Below are 23,383 nucleotides of genomic sequence, written 5' to 3'. Positions count from 1 at the left end.
TTGCTCAGTCGTGTCCAACTCTTTGCGACCCCATGGACTGCAGCATGCCAGGCTTCCCTGTCCATAACCAGCTCCCAGAGCTTACTCAGACTAATGTCCATTGAGTCGGTGATGTCATCCAATCATGTCATCCTCTGTCATCCCCTTCTCCTCCTGCCTTCAATCTTTCCCAGCATCAGGGTCTTTTCTAATGTCAGCTCTTCACATCAGATGGCCAAAGTACTGGTGCTTCATCATCAATGAATATTCAGGATTGATTTCCTTTAGGATTGACTGGTTTGTTCTCTTTGGGAGTCTTCCTTTATATATAGACAGGAGTTTTAGAGAAAGCAGCTGCAGCCAATCAGCTGTCACCTCTAATACTCACCCCACAGCCCTAGAAAAATACATACAGGATTTTGGGTAGTCATATTCTGGCGTTTTCAGCTTTTTTTTTTTTTTTCTGACTAGGCATTTGAATGAGTGCAGATTAAGTCCTGAATCAACTCTCCCAATTATACCTCTTTCTAAAATCACACCACAGTTTATGAAAGCAATGACATGGGCTGGTAAGTGAAGTAACTGTCAGAGGTAAGGGGAATCTTGGTATCATGCAGTCCAGTATTTCTGAGTGTGGGTCCTTTATCTGCAGAAGAATTTCTTGCTCACTCCCAATGCAGATTTGGCCTCCACATCAGAACCTAATCAATTTCAGTCCTTAAGGGTGACATCCAAAAATCTGCATTTTTAACAAGCATCTTAAATTGATATGTGCATTAAGGTTTGGGAAGCACTCATCTAGTCAAACCACATTATATAACAGATGAGGAAATAATATCAGAGAAGTGAAGTGATTTAATGAAAGTGACACAGCCTGTCAAAGGCAGAAACTGTATTCAAACTCAAATCTTTTCATTCCCATGTTAGAAATTTTTCAGCTATTGATACAAGCAGTTTGTATTTACTTGTAAATTCTCAATAGTCCTCAGTGAAAACAGAATTTATTTGAGTTCTTTGTTCTTTGACACCCCCAAGTTTAATACCAATAATTTACCATTAGTGAGTTCCCAGTACCTGCTAAGTAAGCTGTTGCCTTGAAATTTTTGGAACATCAATTATAGAAGCCTGTGGACAAAAGTATTTTGTTATTAATGTCTTGTTACCATTCCATTCTCCATCACTATAATCAAGCAAGATCATTTATCAGCAAGAACATATGCTCATTTTCCTGAAATCACCGGAGACAACAATAAAAAGTAAAGGGAAAAACCTGCTACTAGTGTTAAACAAGAATATCCCACCCTCTGTAACAACATACCATATGGTATTTCCCTACCTTGTTCAGTATTTAACCTAACAATTTATTGCTAGGCGTCTTGGCAGCAAGCTGTGCAAGTTGAAGTGGAATCTGATTGAGGTGAGTTAATTAATGTGGTGGCAGCTTGGAATGTTGTCCAGCTGCCAGTGAGAATTATGTTTGTTTGCCTTTGGCCCAAGTGTGAAATGGCTGGCTGTTGATTTCAGAAGTGTGAGTGTACATTTTTATATCTCACACGAATGAATACATTTTTTGTATCCTATACATTTGGGGAAATGCTGAAATTTATTGGGTAATGTTATTTACCACTTGTGTGGCAGAAAGAGAAAGGTGGGATTTTGCCCCAGAGGTTGACTTTGCATCTGTGAAAAAAGCAAAAGCAGGTGGCAAATAAATCTATAAGCAGGTAAATAAGCCATCTGAAATTAACTCATCTGGGCTAACGTTTTCAGAAATTACTTTAAAAAGGAGGTAAGCAAGATTTGAACCAGAAAAGAATAGCTCTTTGATGATGAGAGCAGAAAACACAATGTTAAACTTTCTTTGAAAGAAATGGTTTTTGGATTTACTATTGACTTACGTTTAGACCTTTAATTTTCTCTTCACTGAACACAACCTCTGTTGAAGACATCTTCTCTCTGTGCAATCTTTCTTCCTATCAGTAACTGATGATAATGATTCCTGTGAAGTGTTTTTGATGTTAAAGGTACTGTGTAGCTCTGACTGGTTGTTGCTGATATGGGCAGGGGTTCTCCAGCTCAAGCAGTCAATAACTGACACTAAACTAACACAGTTCACCATGCATTCGAAGGGGTGTCAGATAGGATTGTTTCCCTACCGCTTTTTTATGTAAAAATACCATTAAGATAAAAGGCCTTGACAAAAGTTTACTTTAGTAGATTAAGGTAATGAATACTTAAAAATGTAATGTGTATACACATTTCTGTCTTTTATTCCACCATTTGAAGAAATTTAAAATACACTAAAACTAAAGGTGATGGCAGGCAGGAAATGTAAGAGCAAATAATATGAAGAAAAGTTTGCAAACCTAACAAAGCAAGTAATACCAGAACTCCTTTTGATGATTTCCTTAAATTTTGATGTTGTCATGAGAATATTAATAAAACTTAAAAGTGTTCACACTTTTGAAGATGCTAAATGAAACTAGTTTGCAGATAAAAATCTAGCAAAAATAGAATTTTAAAAATAGAAATAGAAAAAAATCCAATGCAGTTCTTACCTCCTAAAAGCTTTAAGAAAATATGATAGCTTTTGAAACTTTTATTCAGATAATTGAAATGTATTGGAGATTTGGACTTCATTTTATTGGAAGCTGAAGAAAGATAATTTTTTTGGTCACATGCTAAATAATAGAATATAATAATGTTTCCTCTTTCCCCAAGGGTATTTGATATCACATTATGATGATTTTTTTCTACACTGAACATTTTTAGTAATAGAAGAAGTTATAATTATGTATAAGGCTATAATTATCCCCTTGTTACTTAATTTTTTTCTTTATTGATATGGAAATTTCATATATGAGAAATACATTTTATGCCTATCTTTCACATAAAAAGTCAAAAAGAAAAGCTGGTAAGTATTGCACTCTTCAGATTAGAGGGTTATCATATCCTTGACCTTTCAGGCTAAAGTAAGCCTCAGAGTCTTGTTTTAGATTATATTACTGTCAGAGTGAATAAGAAATCAAACATTTTAATCTAATGTACACCCTCTGGGCATCTCATAAGGTCAGATTTAATCACAGATAACTAGCCTGAGAATGAACTTTTATAAATTATTTAGTTATTGAAAAATTTTCAAAAAGTTTAGCTTGGCATAGATAAAATGTTTTTCCCTTAAAATTTTGTTATGTTTGTGGTATATTTACAAGTATGTAATGACTGTGAAAGATGCCCTTACACAAAATTTGATTATTTTTCTTACATAAACTTTACATTGACATAGCTAATGTGTTAAATACTTTTGGTGAAATGCTACATTTTTAAAATGTGGGTTTTTTAATATTTTAAAATTTTTGTTTATTTATTTTTGTTATTTTTTAACATTACATTTTTATTTAGTTATTTTTTGGCCGTGCCATGCAGCATGCAAGATCTTAGTTTCCCAATGACCAGGGATTGAACTCATGCCCCCTTGCAGTGGAAGCGCAGAGTCTGAACCTCTATATGGCCAGGGAAGTTGATAAAATATAGGTTAAAAAAAAAAAACAGAATCATTTAATAGTAATGAAAGATCCTCAAATAATTCTAACATCAGGAGATTAAAATAATACTACATTATGTATTCTCAAAATACTACAGAAAAAAAATGCACCTTCTTTGTACAAAAGGATACATCAATGGGGGATGATATAAATTTAAACAAAATCTGTTCTGTAGCATGGTGAGGTAATTTATAAGAAGCTTTCACTGTCTCTAGGTAATGAGTCCTGCCTTTACTTCACACCACCTCGTAAGTTCTATGTGTTAACATTTGAGTTATTATAATGAAATAGATTTTAAAAATTATTTTAGTGAACTTGTTTTCTTAAGTTTTACGAAATCATTTGAATGTTTCTTCATTTTCCCAGGTGCTCTTTTCAGGTATAACTTAATTAGTACAGTAGTAGAATCAGGGGTTTTAGAACTTTAGACTTTAAAGAGACTTCAGGGCCCTCAGTCTGTAAAATATAAGGTGAGCAAACTAATGTCTAGAGATTTTAAGTGACTTAGCTGAAATCATGAAGCAACTCATGGGTAGAGGCTTGAGACTCAGACCTGTAAGTTCAATATGCTTCCATCTGCATTAATTATTGTCCAAAATAGGTATAAGACTATAACTATATATCTGTATACTTAAACATTCTTTATTGGAGTGTAATTGCTTTACAACATTGTGTTATTTTCTGCTGTACAACAATGTGAATCAATTATACATATACATGTATGTGTCAGTCACTCAGTTGTGTCCGACTCTTTGCGACTCTGCGAACTGCAGCTCTCCAGGTTCCTCTGTCTATGGGCTTCTTCAGGCAAGAATACTGGAGTGGGTTGCCATTTCCGTCTCCAGGGGATCTTCTTGACCCAGGTATCAAATCCAGACCTCCCTCACTGGGGGCAGATTCTTCACCGTCTGAGCCATGTGGGAATGTTCCCTCCCTTTGAACCTCAGTCCCACTGCCTGCCGCCCACCCCCCATCTTACACCTCTAGGTCATCACAGAGCACCAAGCTGAGCTCCCTGTGGTATACAGCTGCTTCCTACTTTTTAAGAACAATTTTAAATTTATAAGAAAATTCTGAATAGTGTTCAGAGAGTTCTCATACCTCATACTCAGAGTCTCCCTGTTATTAATATCATACAATAGTATGGTTACATTTGTTAAACAATCAATGAACCCTTATCAGTTAATTATCATTAATTAAAGTCCATACATTTTCAGATTGCCTTACTTTTTACCTGATGTCCTGTTTCTGTTTTAGGATCCTATCCAGGATTCCACATTACATTTGGTTGTCACGTCTCCTAATGCTTTTCTTGGCGGTGAGTTTCTGAGATGTTCCGTGTTTCAATGACCTTAGACAGTTTTGAGGAGTATTGTCAGATATTTCGGAGAAGGCAGTGGCACCCCACTCCAGTACTCTTGCCTGGAAAATCCCATGGACAGAGGAGCCTGGTAGGCTGCAGTCCATGGGGTCGCTACTAGTCGGACACAACTGAGCGACTTCACTTTCACTTTTCACTTTCATGCATTGGAGAAGGAAATGGCAACCCACTCCAGTGTTCTTGCCTGGAGAATCCCAGGGATGGGGGAGCCTGGTGGGCCGCCGTCTATGGGGTCGCATAGAGTCGGACACGACTGAAGCGACTTAGCGGCAGCAGCAGTGAGATATTTAGTAGAATGCTCCTCAATTGCAGAGTCTTTACCAGCTAAGCTACCAGGGAAACCCTCCTCAGTTGAGATTAGTCTGATATTTTCTCATAATTAGATTGGTTATGGAGTTTTGGAAGAAAGACCACAGAGATAAAGTGCCATTTTCCTCAATCTTATCAAGGGTACGTACTATCAACATAACCAGAGGTGGTAGTCTTGTAAGATTTTTCCACCAGAGTTACTCTGCCCCTCCCTTTTTCACCTTTTCGTACTGTACTCTTTGAAAGTATACACTATGTTCAGTCCCTGCTTAAAGACTGAGAAGTTATGCTCCATCTTCTTGGGTATATGTATAAATTGTTTGAAATTCTTCTGCAAATGAGATTTGTTTCCCTCATTAATTTACAAATTCATTCAATTATTTATTAAAATACCCTATGTTGAATAGGGTATTTATTTTATGCATTAGATTACAATTCTACTGTTGTATTTAGACTTTGGCTCAAATTGCTCCAGATTTGGCCATTAGGAGCTCTTGCAGTCGGCTCCTGTGTTCTTTTGACATACCCAGCACTCTGTACGGGCTTCCCAGGTGGCTCTAGTGGTAAAAGAATCTGCCTGTCAATGCAGCAGTTGCCAGAGATGCAGGTCCAATCCCTGGGTCAGGAAGATACCCTGGATAAGGAAAGGACAACCCACTCCAGTATTTGTGCCTGGAAAATTCCATGGACACGCCCGGTATGCTACAGTCCACAGGGTCACAAAGAGTCAGACACAACTGAGCGACTCAGCACACTTCATTCTGTATGTGTGTATGTTGTGTGTGTATCACTTCCTTACTCTCTGGCACCACAGGATGCTCCCTGCTCATCTTAAATATTTCCTGCCGGAGTCCTAAAATTAGCCACATCTCCAAGGAGCTCTGGGTCCTTTTATAGGAGAATAGTTTTAGAGAATAGGAGGTAAGCACTGGGTATGAATGTTGCTACTGGTGTGTGCAGCTATAGCCTCTCAAGTGACAAAGCATGGAAATAACTGTGCATGCACATACACATAGCTGTAAATATTTACATAACCAACTGCATCTGTGTTAGGCCAAACATGGGTTCATACTATATATATTTAAAAGTTCTTTCTTTTGTTTGTTAAAATTAATTTTTTTATTGAAGGATAATTGCTTTATAGAATTTTGCTGTTTTCTGTCAAACCTCAACATGAATTTTGTATTGTCAGATCAGTTCAGTCATTCAGTCGTGTCTGACTCTTTGCGACACCATGAATCACAGCATGCCACACCTTCCTGTCCATCACCAACTCCTAGAGCTTGCTCAAACTCACATCCATTGAGTTGGTGATGCCATCCAACCATCACATCCTCTGTCATCCCCTTCTCCTCCTGTCTTCAATCTTTCCCAGCATCAGGGTCTTTTCCAATGAGTCAGCTCTTCACATCAAGGTGGCCAAAGTATTGGAGCTTCAGCTTCAGCATCAGTTCTTCCAATGAATATTCAGGACTGATTTCCTTTAGGATTGATTGGTCTGATCTCCTTGCAGTCCAAGGGACTCTCAAGAGTCTTTAACACCACAGTTCAAAAGCATCAGTTCTTCGGTGTTCAGCCTTCTTTATGGTCCAACTCTTGCCTACTGGAAAAACCATAGCTTAGATTGGACGGACTTTTGTTGGCAAAGTAATGTCTCTGCTTTTTAATATGCTAGGTTGGTCATAGCTTTTCTTCCAAGGAGCAAGCATCCTTTAATTTCATGGCTGCAGTCACCATCTGCAGTGATTTGGAGCCCAAGAAAATAAAGTCTGTCACTGTTTACATTTACATTATAAATATATGGTATATTCTTTTTTTGATGTGAAGTTATTAATACCTAGCATAAAATTAATCATTTTAAAGTGTACAGTTTAGTGACAGTACGTTAACAGTCATGCAACCACCAACTCTATTCAGCAAGTTCTTCATTATCCTAAAAGAAAACCTCATACTCATTAAGCAGTCGCTTCTCATTCTTCTGTCTTAGCTCCTGACAAGATGTCTCTATGGAACCCATTCTTAATATTTCTTATAAACTAGACCATTTAACATGTTATCTTTTGTGTTCTTTCACTTAGCATGTTTCTGAGGTCCATTCATGTTGTAGCTTGTATCAGAACATCATTCTTTTTAATGACCGAATAATATTTCATTGTTTGTATATACCACATCTTATTTCTTCATATATTGATGGGCATTTCGGTTGCTGCCATCTTTTAGCTATTGTGAGTAATACTTCTGTGAATGCATGAGTGCCAAGTTACTTCAGTCATATCCAACTCTTTGTGGCCCTATGGACTGTAGCCTGCCAGGCTCCTTGAATGTATGTAGGTTACTAAAGTGTGATGATAGACTTTTAGTTTTAATTTTTTAGCTCTAAAAATCTATGTAAGCATTTTTTTTGGTAATTTGCACTCTTAAGTGGCATTTTTAAAACAAGTAGTAGTTTAAAGTCAGAAACTGTTGCTTTAGTTGATATCAAAATAAACCACTTTATTGACTATGCCAAAGCATTTGACTGTGTGAACCACAATAAACTGTGGAAAATTCTGAGAGAGATGGGAATACAGACCACCTGACCTGCCTTTTGAGAAACCTATATGCAGGTCAGGAAGCAACAATTAGAACTGGACATGGAACAGAAAACTGGTTCCAAATGGGAAAAGGAGTCCATCAAGGCTGTATATTGTCACCCTGCTTATTTAACTTCTATGCAGAGTACATCATGAGAAACACTGGGCTGGAAGAAGCACAAGCTGGAATCAAGATTGCCAGGAGAAATATCAATAACCTCAGATATGCAGATGACACCACCCTTATGGCAGAAAGTGAAGAGGAGCTAAAAAGCCTCTTGATAAAAGTGAAAGAGGAGAGTGAAAAAGTTGGCTTAAAACTCAACATTCAGAAAATAAAGATCATGGCATCTGGTTCCATCACTTCATGGGAAATAGATGGGTAAACAGTGGAAACAGTGTCAGACTTTATGTTTTGGGGCTCCAAAATCACTGAAGATGGTGATTGCAACCATGAAATTAAAAGACACTTACTCCTTGGAAGAAAAGTTATGACCAACCTAGATAGCATATTCAAAAGCAGAGATATTACTTTGCTGACTAAGGTCCATCTAGTCAAGGCTATGGTTTTTCCAGTGGTCATGTATGGATGTGACAGTTGGACTGTGAAGAAAGCTAACACCGAAGAATTGATGCTTCTGAACTGTGGTGTTGGAGAAGACTCTTGAGAGTCCCTTGGACTGCAAGGAGATCCAACCAATCCATTCTAAAGGAGATTAGCCTTGGGATTTTTTTGGAAGGAATGATGCTAAAGCTGAAACTCCAGTACTTTGGCCACCTCATGAGAAGAGTTGACTCATTGGAAAAGACTCTGATGGTGGGAGGGATTGAGGGCAGGAGGAGAAGGAGACAACAAAGGATGAGATGGCTGGATGGCATCACTGACTCGATGGACGTGGGTTTGAGTGAACTCTGGGAGATGGTGATGGACAGGGAGGCCTAGTGTGCTGCGATTCATGGGGTCGCAAAGAATCGGACATGACTGAGCGACTGAACTGAACTAAATGTCAAAAAAATTCTTAAATACTGCTTTAGCAAAAGAAGACAATTCAGTTGAAGCTTTTAAACATTTTTCATTTGAAAATCTGAAATAAATGGAAAGGGTCTTGATTTTCCCATATTGGTTTATATGTTAAGACCCTCACTATTTTGTGAGTTCAGAATCTAAGCTGTCTTCTTAATCACATTTTTAAAAAATTAGTAATTTTGTTTTAGTGTCTAAGCGTATCCAACTCTTATGACCCTATGGAATGTAGCCTGCCAGTCTCCACTGTCCATGGGATTCTCCAGGCAAGAATAGTAGAGTGGGTTGCGGTGCCCTCCTCCAGGGGATCTTCCTGACCCAGGGAGTGGTTCTTTACCACTTGCACCACCTGAGAATACACATATATGTTTCTGTTTCAATCTCTGTTTTAAATACTTTGGAAGTATCTACTCAGGGGTGAAACTGATGAGTCTTGTGGTAATTCCATGTTCAATTTTTTGAAAAATTTACCATATTGTTTCCCACAGCAGCTGCACCAGTTTACAGTTCCAGTAGCAATGTGCAAGGGTTTCAATTTTTCCATATCCTCGTCAATACTTGGAGAAGGCAATGGCACCCCACTCCAGTACTCTTGCCTGGAAAATCCCATGGACAGAGGAGCCTGGAAGGCTGCAGTCCATGGGGTTGCGACTGAGTGACTTCACTTTTACTTTTCACTTTCTTCCATTGGAGAAAGAAATGGCAACCCACTCCAGTGTTCTTGCCTAGAGAATCCCAGGGACGGGGGAGCCTGGGTGTGCTGCCATCTATGGGGTCTCACAGAGTCGGACACGACTGAAGTGACTTAGCAGCAGCAGCAGCATCATCAATACTTGTTATTTTTTCTTTTTAATATTATAGCTACACTAGTTGATGTGAAGTTGTATCTTGTTATGTTTTTGATTTACATTTCCCTAATGACTAATGATGCTGAGCATCTTTTCATGTGCTTATTGGCCTTTTGTATATTTTCTTTGGAGAATGACTTTTCAAGTGCTTTATGCATTTAAAAATTGGGTTGTTGGTCTTTCTGTTGGGTTCTAAGAGTTCTTTGTATATTCTGGATTTTGCATCCTATCAGATTTATTATTATTATTCTGTAGGTTTTGACTCTTGATAGTGTTCTCTTACACACAAACATTTTAAATTTTAATGAAGTTCCATTTCTGTACTTTTTTCTCTTTTTTACCTGTGCCTGCCAAAAGTGTCATTTAAGAAGCCAGTCAAATCCAAAGCTGTGTAGATTTGCCTCTGTACTTTCTTCTACGAGTTTTATAGTTTAGCTCTTAACTTTAAGTCTTTGATCCGTGATGTTGAGCATCTTTTCATGTGTTTGGTAGCCATCTGTATGTCTTTTTTGGAGAAATGTCTGTTTAGTTCTTTGGCCCATTTTTTGATTGGGTTGTTTATTATTTTTCTGGAATTGAGCTGCAGGAGGTGCTTGTATATTTTTGAGATTAGTTGTTTGTCAGTTGCTTCATTTGCTATTATTTTCTCCCATTCCGAAAGCTGTCTCTTCACCTTGCTTATAGTTTCCTTTGTTGTGCAGAAGTTTTAATTTTAATTAGATCCCATTTGTTTATTTTTGCTTTTATATGCAGTATTCTGGGAGGTGGGTCATAGAGGATCCTGCTGTGATTTATGTCTGAGAGTGTTTTGCCTATGTTCTCTTCTAGGAGTTTTATAGTTTCTGGTCTTACGTTTAGATCTTTAATCCATTTTGAGTTTATTTTTGTGTATGGTGTTAGATGCTCAACATCACTCATTATCAGAGAAATGCAAATCAAGACCACAATGAGGTACCATTTCACACCGGTCAGAATGGCTGCGATCCAAAAGTCTACAAGCAATAAATGCTGGAGAGGGTGTGGAGAAAAGGGAACCCTCTTACACTTTTGGTGGGAATGCAAACTAGTACAGCCACTATGGAGAACAGTGTGGAGATTCCTTAAAAAACTGGAAATAGTACTGCCTTATGACTCAGCAATCCCACTGCTGGGCATACACACCGAGGAAACCAGAATGGAAAGAGACACGTGTACCCCAATGTTCGTCACAGCACGGTTTGTAATAGCCAGGACATGGAAGCAACCTAGATGTCCGTCAGCAGATGAATGGATAAGAAAGCTGTGGTACATATACACAATGGAGTATTACTCGGCCATTAAAAAGAATAGATTTGAATCAGTTCTAATGAGGTGGATGAAACTGGAGCCTATTATACAGAGTGAAGTAAGCCAGAAAGAAAAACACCAATAAAGTATACTAACACATATATATATCGAATTAGAAAGATGGTAACGATAACCCTGTATGCAAGACAGCCAAAGAGACACAGATGTATAGAACAGTCTTTTGGACTCTGTGGGAGAGGGAGAGGGTGGGATGATTTGGGAGAATGGCACTGAAACATGTATAATATCATGTAAGAAACGAATCACCAGTCCAGGTTCGATGCAGGATACAGGATGCTTGGGGCTGGTGCACTGGAATGACCCAGAGGGATGGTATGGGGAGGGAGGTGGGAGGGGGTTCAGGACTGGGAACTCATGCACACCTGTGGTGAATTCATGTTGATGTATGGCAAAACCAATACAGTATTTTAAAGTAAAGTAAAAAATAAATAAAAGATATAATTCAATATTTTGGTCATTAAAAAAAATAAATCTTTGATCCGTTTTGAGGTAATATTTGTATGTGATGTGAAATAAGGGTCTAAATCAAATCATTTGCACATGGATATTCAGTTTTCTCAGCATCATTTGCTGAAGGGATTATTCTTTCCTCACTGAGTGGTCTTGGCCAGCTTGTCAAAAATCAGTTAGCCATAGAGTTTATTTCTGTGCTCTCTGGTCTATATGTCTGTCCTGATGCCAGTACCACATTGTTTGGATTACCTGTAGCTTTGTAATATATTTTGAAATCAGGAAGTGAGAGATCTACAACTTTATTTTTAAAGATTGTTTTGACCATTTGGGGTATCTTGAAGTTTCTTACTACCTTTAGAATGGGCTTTTCATTTCCGCAAAAATGCCGTTGTAATTTTGATAGGTACTACATTGAATCTGTATATTGTTTTCAGTGGTATTGTTTTCCTAACAGTATTAATAATATTAGGTCTTCCCATTTGTGAACACCTGCTTTTGCTTTTTTACAGGATGAAATTATTCTATCTTCTTAATCAACTGACCCTTGTAGCGATATATACTGTTCATCTTTGTCTTTTATCACAATCTTTAACTTAAAGTCTATCATGTCTGATGTTAGTATAGACATCTGAGATCTCTTTTAGTTACCATTTGCATGTAATATCTTTTTCCACTTTTTCATTTTTAGTCTATTTGTGTCTGTGGATCTAAATTGAGTTTCTTGTAGACAGCATATAGTCGGATCATGCTTTTCTTTTTAAAACTCATTCAGCCTATCTGTCTTTTAATCTGGGAATTTAATCTGTTTATATTTCAGGTAATAATGATAAGAATGGATTTATTTCTGTCATTTTGCTGTTCATTTCCTTTATGTTTTGTATATATTCTTTGTTCCTCAACACACAAATACTGCCTTAATTTATGCTTCATTGATATTGAGTTTTTCTATAATATCTTTTAATTCCTTTTTTCCATATATTTCTTGGTTATTTCCATACTAGTTATGTTGGAGCTTCCAGTTAACACCTAAATTTGTAACAATCTAGTTTCAATTTATACCAACTTAGGTTCAGTAGGATAAAAAACTCTGCTACCATATAGCTTTGCCTCCCCATTTTATTTTGCTGTTGTCACAAATTGTATCATTATACTATTGCCTATTAACATATACTTGGAAATAGTATATAAACAAATGATTTTATGCATTTGTCTTTTAAATCATAAGAAACAAAAGAAGATTTACAAACCAAAAGTATTATAATTTTGGCTTTTCCCTTTTCTTGTGTAGTTATCTCTGCTGGCATCTTTACTTTGTTCATATGCCTTTCCATGTTATTGTCTAAGGACATTTCATTTCCTTGATGTTAGACAATAACACAAAAAGCCATATGAACAAAGCATATGAATAAGCATGCTTTATTTATTAATATCATATGAATAAGTAAACACAATAACACAAGTAGCATTTCTTATAATGCTTGTTTATTAGCAGTGAATTCCCTCAGCTTTTATCTAGAATGTCTTAATTCTCCCTTATTTTTAGAAGAATAGATTTGCATATATAAAATTTTAAGAGTCAGTTTTTTTTTTTCCTTTGAACATTTAAAATATGTTATTCCACTGACTTCTGGCTACCATGGTTTCTGATGAGAATAGGTTGTTAATCTTTTTAAGGAGCCTTTGTACATGTCACTTTTGGTGCTTTTTTGGGTGTCTCAGCAATTTTTTGACAGTTTTATTATAATATGTCCTGGTGTAAATCTCTTTGACTTTATCCTTTATCCTTTGTAGTTTGTTGAGCTTCTGTAATGTATGCTGCTACTGCTAAGTCGCTTCAGTCGTGTCCAACTCTGTGCGACCCCATAGACAGCAGCCCACCAGGCTCCCCCATCCCTGGGATTCTCCAGGCAAGAACACTGAAGTGGGTTGCCGTTTCCTTCTCCAGTGGAAGAAAGTGAAAAGTGAAAGTGAAGTCGCTCAGTCGTGTCCGACTCTGCGACCCCATGGACCGCAGCCTACCAGGCTTTCCGTCCATGGGATTTTCCAGGCAAAATTATGTATAGATTCATGTTTTTCATTAAATTTGGGCAGTCCTTGGCCATTATTTCTTCAAATACTCTTTCTGTCCCTTTCTTTCCTGGGACTCCCACATAATGAGATAGTTAATGATGTCTCACAAGTTCCTTTGGTTCTTTAAATTTTTTTTTTTTCATTCTGCTCCACAGATGGGATAATTTCAGTTGTCTTATCTTCAAGTTTGCTGATCTTTAGTCTGCCTGTTCCAGTCTGCTCTTAACCTTACCTCTAGTGAATTTCATTTTAGCTACTATACTTCTTAGCTCCAGAATTTCTATTTGGTTTCTTTTTATAATTTTTGACTATCATTGATAGTCTATATTCATATATTGCTCTCTTGCTTCTATTTAGTTCTTTGCCCACGGTTTCTTTTAACTTTTGAGTATATTTAAGATAGCTGACTTTAAGTCTCTGCCTAGTATGCCTAGGCTTCCTCAGTGAATGTTTCTGTTACTTTCTTTCCAAGGAATGGGCCATACTTTACTGTTCTGTATACCTTGTGGGGTTTTCTTTTCTTTTTTTTTTTGGTCAAAAACTGAACATTTTGATATTGTAACTCTGGAAAACAAATTTACCCTCCTCCCCAGAGTTCACTCTTGTGGCTTGTTGAAGGCTACAGTCATCCACTAGTTTAGTAACTTTCCCATACTCTTTTTGGAAAGATTGTATTTCTTATTTATGTGTGGTTACTGAGTCTCTATTGCATTATCTTAGCGGTCAGTCAGTGACCTGAAAGAGATTTCCCTAAGTAGCTGGAGCCAAAAAGGGAAAAAAAGCCATACACGCTCTCTCCTTATTTTTATAGATTAACTTTGAGCAGATTGACTGTAAGCAATCCTTCAACCCTTACACAGTTCATCTAATTCTACCTTAGTTTTACTTTCTGCTTGTGTAGACCCAAAAGATCAGCCAGAGGTGCAAGCTTAGGGCTCACTCAGGTCTTTTCTGAGCAAGCATTGAGCTCTAGGCATGCATGGTGTTTATATTAGTACTTCTTTTATTACTAAGTAGTATAACTTTTATTGCTAGATAATATTCAACTATATGGATACATCTTATTTTATTTATTTATCCATTTTTTGATAGACATCTGGATTTTTTCCACCATTCACGTGTTATGAATAAGGCTGCTATGACGTGGACTTTCTCTAGGCTAGCTAGGTATGTCTAACTTATTTATATTTAAAAAACAGACTTGTTAGATATCATTGATGTACAATGCACCGCATATATTTAAAATTTATAATATGAATTCTAAAATATGTGTAAATCTATCAATTCATCACCATAATTAAGAAAATAAACATTTTCATTTCAGAAGCTTCCACATGCTCTTCTGTTGTCCTATGCAACTCCACAACCCTGTCAGACTGCACCCACTGATCTAATTTCTGTCACTAAGCATTAGTTTACATTTTCTAGAATTTTATATTAGTGGAATAATACAGTGTTGCATTTTTTGTCTGAGTTATTTCACTCAGCATAATTACTTTGATTTTTTTCCATGTTGTTGCATGCATTAATAGTTACTTAATTTAGTGTTGAATAGTATTCCATAGTATGTCTGTATCACAATTTGCATCTCCCTTACAATTAAAAATAATCATACAAATGATCTGAGATATTTCAGATGATCCTGTTTAAGCACTTTTGTACAAATCTTTTTGTAGACTAATTCTGTTATTTCTCTTTGGTAACTACTTAGAAGTAGAATGGCTGGGTTGTATCATTATTGTTCAGTTGCTCAGTCATGTCTGACTCTTTGCAACCCCATGGACTGTAGCATACCAGGCTTCCCTGTCCTTCATCATCACCCAGAGATTGCTGAAACTCACGTCCATTGAGTCGGTGATGCCATCCAACCATCTCGTCCTCTGTTGTCTGCTTCTCCTCCTGCCTTCAGTCTTTCCCAGCACCAGGGTCTTTTCCAATGAGTCAGTTCTTTGCATCAGGTGGCCAAAGTATTGGAGCTTCAGCATCAGTCCTTCCAATGTATTCAGACTTGGTTTCCTTTAGGAATGACTGGTTTGATCTCCTTGCTTTCCAAGGGACTCTCAAGAGTTTTCTCCAACAGCACAGTTCAGAAGCATCAATTCTTTGGCACTCAGCTTTCTTTATGGTTCAACTCTCACATCTGTACATGACTACTGGCAAAACCATAGCTTTGACTATTTGGACCTTTATGAGCAAAGTAACGTCTCTGCTTTTTAATACACTGTCTAGATTTGTCATAGCTTTTCTTCCAAGCAGCAAGTGTCTTTTAATTTTATGACAGTAGTCACCATCTGCAGTGATTTTGGAGCCCAAGAAAATAAAGTCTGTCTGTTTTCATTGTTTCCCCATCTGTTTGCTATGAAGTGATGGGACTGGATGTCATGATCTTAGTCTTTTGGATGTTAAGGTTTTTTTTTTTTTGGATGTTAAGTTTTAAGTCAGCTTTTTCACTATCCTCTTTCACCTTTCTCAAGAGGCTCTTTAGTTCCTCTTCACTTTCTGCCGTAAGGGTGATGTCATCTGCATATCAGAGGTTATTGATATTTCTCCTGGCAGTCTTGATTCCAGCTTGTGCTTCATCCAGCCTGGTATTTTGCATGATGTACTCTGCATGTAAGTTAAATAAGCATGGTGACAATATACAGCCTTGACGTATTTTATTTGGAAGGTGTGTCAATGTTTTAGTTGCCTGTTGTTGTGTAAGAAATTGCCCCCAAATCTAGCAGATTAGAATAATAAACATTTATTATCTCACAATTTCTGCTATGGTTTAGGAATTTAGGAGAGCCTAGCCTGGTCCTTCTCACTCAAGATCTCTCATGAAGTTGCAGTTAAGATGTCAGCAAGTGCTGTCATCTTAAGGCTGACTGTTGACAGAAAACCCCAATTTCACCCTTGCCTTTGGCAGAAGGCCTCAGTTTCTCACCATGTGAATGTCTCCCTAGTGAAGCCTGAGCATTCTCATGTCATGGTAGCTGGCTTCTCCCACAGCAAGTAGCGCAAAGGGCAAAAAGAGGAAGAAGTCACAATGCCTTTTTTGTTCTGATTTCAGAAATCACATATTGTTCCTTCTGCCTCCTCAAATGACTTAAAAGTGAGTCACTAAATACAACCCATACTCGAAGTGGAATTAGACTCCACCTTTAGAAGGGGGTACTATTAAAGAATTTGTGGACATTTTAAAAACCAGTGCAACCAACAAGGAAGTTAGTGCATAAAAAGATTTTAAGGATCTTTGATTTTGTTGATTTAGGAAAGGAAGTGTTAAGCCCATAATCAGGTTTCTGGATATAGCTTTCCTTTAAAATCACCACACCATATATATTTCCTCTCAAGTTTACTTCCTAACATATTGGAAGGAATGTTTCAATTATTTAATTATCATAAAATCCTGACATCATGGAGAGATAACCAGTCTTTCTCTGTAAAAGAGTCCCCATTGCCTTTCTGTCTTCAGTCTTTTGGCCTTTCAAGATAAGACTTTTAACTTATGTTCTGCTGGCTCAAGGTTAATCTTCCTGTTATATGAAGACTGTCTCCCTTGTCATTCTGACCTAGGGTATTAGTTTCCTGTGGTTGCTGTAACAAATTACTACAAACTAAGTGGTATAAAACAACACAATTTATTCTCTTGTAGTTCCAGAGGCAGAAGTCAAATGTCAAGGTGCCAGCAGGGTTGCAATCTCTCTGGAGGCTGTAGGGGAAGAATCTATTTCTACTTCTTTCATCTCTGGTGGTTCTTGGCATTCTTGACTCAGAGTTGCGTCACTCCAGACTCTATAATCACATTGCCTTCTCCTTTTCTCTGTTATCTTCCTTTATCTTACTCTTATAAGGACACTTGTCACTGGATTTAAAACCCACTGTAAAATCTAGGAGAAAGCTCTTCTTCTCCAAATTCTTAATCACATATTTTGCTATATAAGGTAATATTCAATTTTTTAAATACTATACTATTAATATCAAGGTAATATTCACAGGTTCTGAGAATTAGGATGTGGTCATATCTTTTGTGGGGCCACCATGCAGCTCACTAGCCCTATTATCACTATTAATTAGCCTGGCAAAATAGGATATCCTTAAGATAGCCCCTAATATATGACTAAAACTTTTATTTCTTTAAAATTTAAATAAGATAATCAATGTCTGAAGATATATAATTTCTTAGAAAAAGTAAGCTTTATGATTTTTGAAGATACGATACAAAGTTGAGAAATATTGGTCTAATTGATTAATATTTTATTATAAAATATTTTGTGCATATATAAAAATACAAGTGCTGTACTCAATATGCAAGCAAATTTGGAAAACTCAGGAATGGCCACAGGGCTCGATAAGGTCAGTCCTTATCCAGTTCATTATAAGTCAGTCCTTATAAGTTCATTCCTGTCTCAAAGAAGGGCAATGCCAAAGAATGTTCAAACTACCATACCATTGCATTCATTTCATATGCTAGCAAGGTAATGCTTGAAATCTTTCAAGCTAGTCTTCAACAGTATGTGAACTGAGAACTTCCAGATATAAAACTTGGGTTTAGAAAAGGCGGAAAAACCAGAGATCAAATTGCCAACATCCGCTGGATCATAGGAAAAGCAAGAGAATTCCAGAAAAACATCTATTTCTGCTTCACTGGCTTCACTAAAGCCTTTGACTGTTGTGGATCACAACAAACTGGAAAATTCTTAAAGAGATGGGAATACCAGACCACCTCACCTACCTCCTGAGAAACCTTTATGCAGGTCAAGAAGCAACAGTTAAAACTGGACATGGAACAATGGACTGGTTCAAAATAGGGAAAGGAGTGTGACAAGGTTGTATATTGTTATCCTGCTTATTTAACTTATATGCAGAGTACACCATGTGAAATGCCATGTGAAATCAAGATTCCTGGGAGAAATAACAACCTCAGATATGCAGATGACACCACCCTAATGGCAGAAAGTGAAGAGAAACTAAAGAGCCTCTTGATGAAGGTGAAAGAGGAGATTGAAAAAGCTGGCTTAAAACTCAAACATTTAAAAAACTTAGACCATGGTATTAATCTGGCCCTATCACTTCATGGCAAATAGATGCAGAAAAATGGAAACAGTGGCAGATTTTATTTTCTTGGGCTCCAAAATCACTGTGGATGGTGACTGCAGCCACGAAATCAAAAGACACCTGCTCCTTGGAAGAAAAGGTACGACATACCTAGACAACGTACTAAAAAGCAGAGACATCACTTTGCCAACAAAGGTCCATATTGTCAAAGCTATGTTTTTTTTCAGTAGTCATGTACAGATGTAAGAGTTGGACCATAAAGAAGGCTGAGCATCAAAGAACTGGTGCTTTCGAACTGTGGTATTGGAGAAGACTCTAGAGATTCTTTTGGACTACAAGGAGATCAAACCAGTCAGTCCTAAAGGAAATCAACCCTGAATGTTCATTGGAAGGACTGATGCTAAAACTGAAGCTCCAATACTCTGGTCTCCTGATGTGATGAGCTGACTCATTGAAAAAAACCCTGATGTTGATTGAAGGCAGGAGAAGGGGGTGACAGAGGATGAGATGGTTGGATGGCATCACTGACTCAATGGACATGAGTTTAAGCAAACTCAGGGAGATAGCGAAGGACAGGGAAGCCTGTCATGCTGCAGTCCATGGGGTTGCAAAGAGTTGGACACAACTTAGCGACTGAACAGCAATAACAGAAAAATACAAAAATGTCTATGTACTTACATCCTAACTCTCAAATATTAAATTCTGTATTATTAAAAAAAAATTACTGATACAGTTGAAATACTTTGTATTCCCTTCCTCTGCTTTATTCTTCCATCTCTTCTTCTTCAGAGATAATTACCATCCTTAATTTGGTATTTCTCTGTGTCATGAAAATATTTAATACTATTTATAAATATTGGGTTGGTGAAAAGATTCATTCAGTTTTTCATAAGGTGACTCTAGTGGTGCTTGTCTTTAACTTCATTCAAAACAATTTCGTTAGATTGTATTGTAAACAGCTATCATATCACCATGTGTTTAAAAAAAAGTTATCAAAATTGGTAAATTTTTGTGTAGCCATTTTAATAATGATGATGGAGTAAAATAAACATTTTTGGGACTTTATGGTTTATTATTTCAAACAAATAATAAATGCAACAGAAGCACACTAAAAAAGATTTGTACAGTGTATTGAGAAGGTGCTGTGACTGACTGAACGTTTCAAAAGAGGTTTGTGGGCAGTGTAGTCAGTGGTCCCTCGGCTCTCTCTTGCTTCAACAGTGCTTGGATGGAACAGACCCAGGGATGCCCCTTGCTCCAGCCTCTGACCACCTTCCAACCTTTTCTCTGGTTGCAATATTTGGAATCAGCCACTGAGCTGTCTGCAAACATCAGGACCAGAAACACCATTTCTTGAGCTTAACTCCTTATGATCAACCATGAACTCCAAGATTCATCAGAATTGTTTCACTGAGGTGGAGGCAGCCATCAGCTGCCTGGTCAAACTGCATCTGTGGGCCTGCTATACATACTTGTCTCTGGGCTTGTATTTCAACCAGGACAATGTGGCTCTGGAGGGTGTGGGCCACTTTTTCCATGTATTGGCCAAGGAGATGCAGGAGGGTGCAGAACGTCTCTTGAAAATGCAAAACCAGCACAGTGGCCAATGTGCAGAAGCATTTCAAGAAGAGTGGGGTAAAAGTCAGGACTCTATGGAAGCTGCCCTTCTCAAGGAGAAGAACCTTAACCAGGCCCTTTTGGAACTTCATGGCCAGGGTCTACCCAAGCAGACCCCCACATCTGTGAATTTTTGGAGAGCCACTTCCTAAATGAGGAGGTGAAATTCATCAAGAAGATGGGTGACCGCCTGACCAACCTCTGCAGTCTGGCTGGTTCCCAGGTTGGGTTGGACAATATCTCTTTGAAAGGCTCACCCTTAAGTATGACTCAGAACCTCTGGAGCCCAGTGACCTTTGAGGAGACCCCCTAATGTTAGGGCTTCTGCCTGAAGCCTCTCTTTGCTGACAGTAGGCAGCTTTTTAACACTATGGAGCCCTCCTCCAAGCCTTGGACCAAATGGAAACCATAAAGCTTTCAGCAGCAAAAAAAAAAAAAAAAATGTTTGTGAAGTTTTGTGCTGGAGATATCTGGCTGGACGATGCTCCACGGTCAGGTAGATGGTGTAGAATGTTTGAAGTTGATAGCGATCGAGTCCAGACATTAATTGTGAATAATCCATGTTACACCATGCAGGGACATACTCAAATATCCAGTGCAATAGCTTGGTTATGTTCATCACTTTGATTTTTGGGTTCCATATATGTTAAATGAAAAGAACCTTCTTGATTATATTTCTGCATGCAGTTCTGTACTTAAGTGTAACAAAAATGTTCCATTTTTAAAACAAATTATGACAGGTGATGATAAGTGGATACTGTACAATCGTGTGGAATGGAAAAGATAGTGGGGCAAGTGAAATGAATTAGCACCAACCACACCAAAACCTGACCTTCATTCAAAGAAGCTGATGTGTATATGGTGGGATTGGAAGGTTGTCCTCTATTAACAGTGTCTGGGAATCCAAACGATTAATTCCAACAAGTACTACTCACAATTAGACCAACTGAAGGCAACACTTGACAAAAAGTGTCTGGAATTATTCAGCAGAAAACACATAATCTTCCATCAGAATACCCCAACAATGCATGCTTCTTTGATGACCAGGCAAAAAGTTGCCTGGGAAGTTCTGATTCATCCACTGTATTCACCAGAAATTGCAACTTCGGATTTCCATTTTTTTCAGTTTTTACAAAATTCCTTTAATGGATAAAATTTCATTTCCTTGGAAGACTGCCAAAGGCATTGCCAAAAGAACAGTTTTTTTTATTCAAATGATAGAAAGTTTTGGGAAGATGGAATTATGAAGCTGCCTGAAAAATGGCAGAAGATAGTGAAGCAAAACGGAGTACATTGTTCAATAAAGTTCATGGTGAAAATGAAAAAAGTATCTTTTTTTTTTTCATTTTTTATTGAAGGATAATTACTTTCTTTCACTTCTACTTAAAAACCAAAGGAACTTTTTGGCTAACTCAATATATATGTAGCTTTCATAATATATATAGCCATATATTTCTTGGAATGCCACGTGTCTGTATATGTATATATATTATATATGTGATATGCTATATTTGTTATTTTCTCTATGTTTTATTTTTCAGATATTGGTAAATATTTAACTTTGTTCAGTTTTTTTTGGTAGACCAAGTTGCAAACCATTAGTTCAGTTCAGTTCAGTTGCTCAGCCGTGTCCGACTCTTTGTGACCCCATGAACTGCAGCACACCAGGCCTCCCTGTCCATCACCAACTCCCAGAGTTCACTCAGACTCACGTTCATCGAGTCTGTGAAGCCATCCAGCCATCTCATCCTCTGTTGTCCCCTTCTCCTCCTGCCCCCAACCCCTCCCAGCATCAGAGTCTTTTCCAATGAGTCAACTCTTCACATGAGGTGGCCAAAGTACTGGAGTTTCAGCTTGAGCATCATTCCTTCCAAAGAAATCCCAGGGCTGATCTCCTTCAGAATGGACTGGCTGGATCTCCTTGCAGTCCAAGGGACTCTCAAGAGTCTTCTCCAACATCACAGTTCAAAAGCATCAATTCTTCGGTGCTCAGCTTTCTTCACAGTCCAACTCTCACATCCATACATGACCACAGGAAAAACCATAGCCTTGACTAGACGGACCTTAGTCGGCAAAGTAATGTCTCTGCTTTTGAATATGCTATCTAGGTTGGTCATAACTTTTCTTCCAAGGAGTAAGCATCTTTTAATTTCATGGCTGCAGTCACCATCTGTAGGTCATATTAATTTGGTAGGTCATGAACTATTTTAGAAAAAAGAAATAGAATAACAAAGAAAATAGAATACACCACATGTACTCAATTTTTAAGTATAGGTTTGTGAAAGTTCTCTTTATATATAAGCTGAGTCATGGTGTAAACTATGTTTCTAACTGAATAAAACATTTGAAAGTCATAGCTCTAACTATTTTCATCATTAATATTTCATTATATGAATATACCACATTTTTCCTGTTGATACTTCAGTTGTTTGCACTGTTTTACAAATGTTGCTGCAAAATACTGTTAAGCTTGTCTCCTTGTTCACATATGCAAGTCTTTCACTGTATTACTTACAAGTGAAAGTGCTAGACTAAATGAGTTTTCAACTCTGTGGGATATTGCAAAACTCCTCTTCGCTAAGGAATTTTTACTAGTATACAACATCCATAGGAAGTACAAGAGTGAACCCTAATGTAAACCATAGATGTTGAGTTATAATGGTATGTCAATGTAGATTCGTCAATGTCACTCTGGTGGGGGATGTCAATAATGGAGAAGGTTTTACGTGTGTGGGGGCAAAGATTATACGGGAACTTTCAGCTCAAAGATTATATGGGTACTTTCAGCTCAATTTTTTCATAAACCTGTAACTGCGCTAAAAAAATAAAGTTAATTAAGAAAAACAAAAAATTTCACCTCACCCTGGAGAACTACTGCCTATATAGCCATCCTGCCTCAAAGGCTTATTAAGACTTAAAAGTATTTTTTTAGGGAGCGAATATCTCTCAATCAAAAAAACATAACAGTAGGAGATCTGGGAAGTTCTGTTTATTTGACAAAAAACCAGCAATTATGGAAATATATTAGTGAAAAGGAATGAAATGTATCTCGACTGCTTATAAAACAGGGCACAGCAGAACAGGTTGAAAACCACTATTTTTTGATTCTTAAAACGAAAGGAAAAAAATCAGTGCCTAAATAATTTTTCCAAGGCAGGAATTTGGCAATTTTCTTTTGTTGGCTCCAAGAGAAAAAT

The 23,383-nt window shown here is 37.4% G+C and overlaps 1 pseudogene; it reads left to right on the top strand.

Moving 5' to 3' along the window:
* Positions 1-4,829: 4,829 nt before the first annotated feature.
* LOC132657230 (ferritin light chain-like) lies at positions 4,830-22,542 on the top strand (annotated as a pseudogene).
* Positions 22,543-23,383: the final 841 nt, after the last annotated feature.

This window comes from Ovis aries, chromosome 9, assembly GCF_016772045.2.
Source record: "Ovis aries strain OAR_USU_Benz2616 breed Rambouillet chromosome 9, ARS-UI_Ramb_v3.0, whole genome shotgun sequence".
Lineage (NCBI taxonomy): Eukaryota > Metazoa > Chordata > Mammalia > Artiodactyla > Bovidae > Ovis > Ovis aries.
Note: the sequence above shows the minus strand (reverse complement) of the source record. Positions and strands in the feature narration are given on the sequence as shown.